This window comes from Salmo salar, chromosome 24 (genome assembly GCF_965601325.2).
Source record: "Salmo salar chromosome 24, fSalSal1, whole genome shotgun sequence".
NCBI classification, from domain to species: domain Eukaryota; kingdom Metazoa; phylum Chordata; class Actinopteri; order Salmoniformes; family Salmonidae; genus Salmo; species Salmo salar.
In genome coordinates, this window is record NC_138314.1 from 46,062,501 (window position 1) to 46,067,500 (window position 5,000).

The 5,000-nt window shown below is 39.7% G+C and overlaps 1 protein-coding gene across 1 annotated transcript in view; it reads right to left on the reverse strand.

The window, feature by feature from the left end:
• LOC106585945 (ras-GEF domain-containing family member 1B-A) overlaps positions 1 to 4,395 on the reverse strand; it is a 53,998-nt gene extending 49,603 nt beyond the window's left edge. The window contains exon 1 of the mRNA XM_082968735.1: positions 4,085 to 4,395. The gene's annotated coding sequence lies outside the window, so the exon portion shown is untranslated. The remainder of the gene's footprint in view (positions 1 to 4,084) is intronic.
• Positions 4,396 to 5,000: the final 605 nt, after the last annotated feature.

A 5,000-nucleotide genomic window follows, 5' to 3' on the forward strand; every position in this document is an offset into this window, starting at 1 on the left:
CCATACATGCCAAGTATAGACCATATATTGTGTTCCATACACGCCAAGTATAGACCATATATTGTGTTCCATACACGCCAAGTATAGACCATATATTGTGTTCCATACATGCCAAGTATAGACCATATATTGTGTTCCATACACGCCAAGTATAGACCATATATTGTGTTCCATACACGCCAAGTATAGACCATATATTGTGTTCCATACACGCCAAGTATGGACCATATATTGTGTTCCATACACGCCAAGTATGGACCATATATTGTGTTCCATACACGCCAAATATGGACCATATATTGTGTTCCATACACGCCAAGTATAGACCATATATTGTGTTCCATACACGCCAAGTATAGACCATATATTGTGTTCCATACACGCCAAGTATAGACCATATATTGTGTTCCATACACGCCAAGTATAGACCATATATTGTGTTCCATACACGCCAAGTATAGACCATATATTGTGTTCCATACACGCCAAGTATAGACCATATATTGTGTTCCATACACGCCAAGTATAGACCATATATTGTGTTCCATACACGCCAAGTATAGACCATATATTGTGTTCCATACACGCCAAGTATAGACCATATATTGTGTTCCATACACGCCAAGTATAGACCATATATTGTGTTCCATACACGCCAAGTATAGACCATATATTGTGTTCCATACACGCCAGGTATAGACCATATATTGTGTTCCATACACGCCAAGTATAGACCATATATTGTGTTCCATACATGCCAAGTACAGACCATATATTGTGTTCCATACACGCCAAGTATAGACCATATATTGTGTTCCATACACGCCAAGTATAGACCATATATTGTGTTCCATACACGCCAAGTATAGACCATATATTGTGTTCCATACACGCCAAGTATAGACCATATATTGTGTTCCATACACGCCAAGTATAGACCATATATTGTGTTCCATACACGCCAAGTATAGACCATATATTGTGTTCCATACACGCCAAGTATAGACCATATATTGTGTTCCATACACGCCAAGTATAGACCATATATTGTGTTCCATACACGCCAAGTATAGACCATATATTGTGTTCCATACACGCCAAGTATAGACCATATATTGTGTTCCATACATGCCAAGTATAGACCATATATTGTGTTCCATACACGCCAAGTATAGACCATATATTGTGTTCCATACACGCCAAGTATAGACCATATATTGTGTTCCATACATGCCAAGTATAGACCATATATTGTGTTCCATACACGCCAAGTATAGACCATATATTGTGTTCCATACATGCCAAGTACAGACCATATATTGTGTTCCATACACGCCAAGTATAGACCATATATTGTGTTCCATACACGCCAAGTATAGACCATATATTGTGTTCCATACATGCCAAGTATAGACCATATATTGTGTTCCATACATGCCAAGTATAGACCATATATTGTGTTCCATACACGCCAAGTATAGACCATATATTGTGTTCCATACATGCCAAGTATAGACAATATATTGTGTTCCTACCTTCCTTCCTTCCTTCCTTCCTACCTACCCACCTACCTACCTACAGGTTATGGAAACAGGTTATGGAAAATGTGCTCTTTTTGTATTTCTCCAGTAGGTTTCCTGAAGGAAAAAGACCTCACTTCTATGTAAAAGATGATAAAACAAAAACTACAGTAATTACTGTAGTATACACTACTATTTTTTTTTTTGGCTCAAGTATTTATACTATAGTAAATTGTAAATACTACAGTATTCACTGTAGTGTTTTTGCAGACTTCAGTCACTGACGGTGAGACCATCAGTTATCCTGGTCCTGTAAAACACAACACAGGAAATCCTATTCCCACGCCTCAGGCCTGGGTGGAGTCATGCAGGGAGAGAGAGGTTTGGCACTAAACAGAGAGTACACAGTGGCAGAATGTCTGACGACTGTGACTGACCCAAACTTAATAAAAGCGTTGACTATGCACAAACTCAGTGAGCATAGCAGTGCTATTGAGAGGCAGCTGAAGGCAAGCCAGGCTCTCAAGAGAAGACAGGCTATGTGCAACACTGCCCACAAAATGAGGTGAAAACTGAGCTGCATTTCCTAACCTCCTGCCAAATGTATGACCATTTTAATGCATCCGAATTCGGATAGTCAAACCGCATACTCCCTTTATAAAAACAAAAAAGAGACAAAAGTGGAAATAGTATTTTGTATATTTTAAGACGCTGTCGCCAGTATACACTTCCTCGTCATAGTCTATATTAATTTTAAGATTACTCAATAAATCTGTCATTCATTTAGACGTTATTGCCAAAAGAGAATTTTACCTCCTAACTAAGATGTTTGGTGCGGTGTTTTTCAATAATAATAATAGTAATAAAGAAAAATGTCCACGAAAACCAGTCTCTCGTTGAAAAGACAAATACTTTTTTTTGTAGAATCCCTACTGTTGACCAATCACCCGACAAAAAGGGACGTAGTTTGCCTCCATAAAGAAAATGTGTCCCCGAACAGTCAAAAACATCCTCAACGAAGCCCAACATGAACAAAAACGTCATGTTCATGTTGGGCTTCGTTGAGGATGTTTTTGACTGTTCGGGGACACACATATATATATATATGCAAACTCTACCGAAGTGTTTCGGCTGGGAAACTTGCGGACGCCTTTAGAGACACATATTTCCCTCAGATTATTACACAGAGCCACAAAGAATTAAATAAAAAACAAATGAAATGTTGATTAACTCCTCATATCAGCCTAAATACCAGTGTGCCATCACAACAGCAAGATTTGTGAAAAGGGCAACTAGTGGAGAACAAACACCATTGTAAAGTCGGTGGAAATGAAAGAGAGGAAAAGATATTCAACACTGTATATTAGACATAATGACATTTTGAAATGTCTTTATTATTATTTATTTTATTTTTTGGAGGGGGGGGGGGACTTTTGTAAGCGTAACGTTTACTGTTTAATGTTTATTTCACATTTGTTTATGATCTATTTCACTTGCTTTGGTAATGTAAACATATATATGTTTCCCATGACAATAAAGCACATAAATTAAAATTGAAATTGAGAGAGGGAAGCGAGATGAAGGGGGGGGGGGGGAGATGGACGAGAAGGGGATTCTCGGAGGAGCCTAAATAAACAGCCCCCCTCCTCTTCCTCCCTTAGTTAAACAATCTAAAGCATGAAGAACTAGATATCGTTGGTTCACCGGCTGAGGTCCGAGATGGGGGGGGGGGGGCTAAGAGAAACCTACCTATATAGAATCTTTGACTAAACCCTGTAGTTAATAAGCAAAGGTCATGTAAGGGACCCTGATGAGGTGGTAAATAAAAACCCAACCACGTAGGTAGTAATGTAAACAACGTAATGTTAGAAAACAGGTCCCGTTATAAAGTGTCATTACCCTCTTTAGTGAGGAAAACACTCTTTAAAAAAATACAGCAAGGATACATGAACCTGTTCCGCATAGCCAGTCATTGCAGTGGATAGAAGAAGTGACTGTTGCGTGTTTCAGTCAAATCATACTAGTATAGCATACACCTACCTAGGTCCCAAGGGTTGACCAAAGGCTCCCAACAAGGGATACCAGGACCCCTGGGGGTACTTAGTCTATCCACAGGGGTAATTGAGAAGACTCAAGACACCATAGGTTTACTAGAAAAAATGCACAAGACGGGGGTACTCTGGGCAGAGGAAATATTTAGTTGGTGGTACACTGAAAACGACTGGGATTGACCACTATTTTTTTTTTATGTTCATTTATTAGGCAACAAATCTCTTCCGTATATTCATCAAAACACAGAGAATGAATCCAAATAAAACCTATAATCTCAACAAAACTCACAAGGCAGACGCAGTAAAACAGAATGCAAAACGCTTTCCCCAAAAGGAAGCAACATAGACAGTAGGCTGCACACATCGCCGTCCTCAGAGCGCACATAATACCTAGGCATATTGGGAGAGTAATGAAATACGGGTCGAAATTATTCTCAAACTAAACTCTAAAAGGATATTGATAAAATCCCAATATTTACACCAAAGTAGACAATAAAAAGGAAAATATCTCACCTCAGAATGAGTAACTGCGCGCAGAATCCGTAATATATCTTTCCCACTAGAATAAAGCGAGCACTTTCTCCAATGAAACCTGTGAGCTTCTACTGATATTCAGCCGCAGGTTTCCTCTGCCCTTATATTCAGCATATTCACTCGCAAATCACGAATAGAAGGAACGTGTATTCACGTTTTCACACGGCTTGACCGAGTTCTTGGTATAACACACAAACATCCACAACCATATGCAGCGAGACTGTGCAGCGGAGATCCTCACTCCGAGCGTATTGACTTGTTAGATCTGGAGAAACCGGGAAAGTCTACTAGTGACTTGACCATACCGCAGGCCAGCCAATCAGAGACGAGAAGGAGCTTGCAGGGGACTCGCTCTCTTGTCAATGAGCAAGTTCGTTTTGCATAGCCCGGTGCCCCGGGTGTGCGGAGTTTGTAGATTTTAGATCTTTCCATTGGTCCTCAAGTGAACTCTTTATACTCACCCGGGGCAATGGTCCATGCAAAACGAGCGCTCTCAATCATTGCTGGAAGGAGACTTGGAGCTCTTTTGCAATTTTACGCATCATGATATGCGACAATAAATGAGGAAATCCTTGAACACACGCATGTCATTACCATTGTAGGGATCCAATAATAAAACTGTCGTGAATGGTGTCTCAAGCAATGCTTTCTGGGGGACTAAACAGTTGTGACATTCATTCATTGTTGAAATAACGAAACATTTTAGGCACTTTTGTGTGTCCTAGTCTTTGGGATTTGCAGATGGCATGACAGGCTGTTTAATACCCATGTGTTATTACTACAGTGCAGACATTTTGGCAAATGTATTAAAAATAGAAAACAGAAGCACCTTATTTACATAATTAATCAGACTCTTTGCTATGAGACTCGAAATTGAGCTCAGGTGCATCCTGTT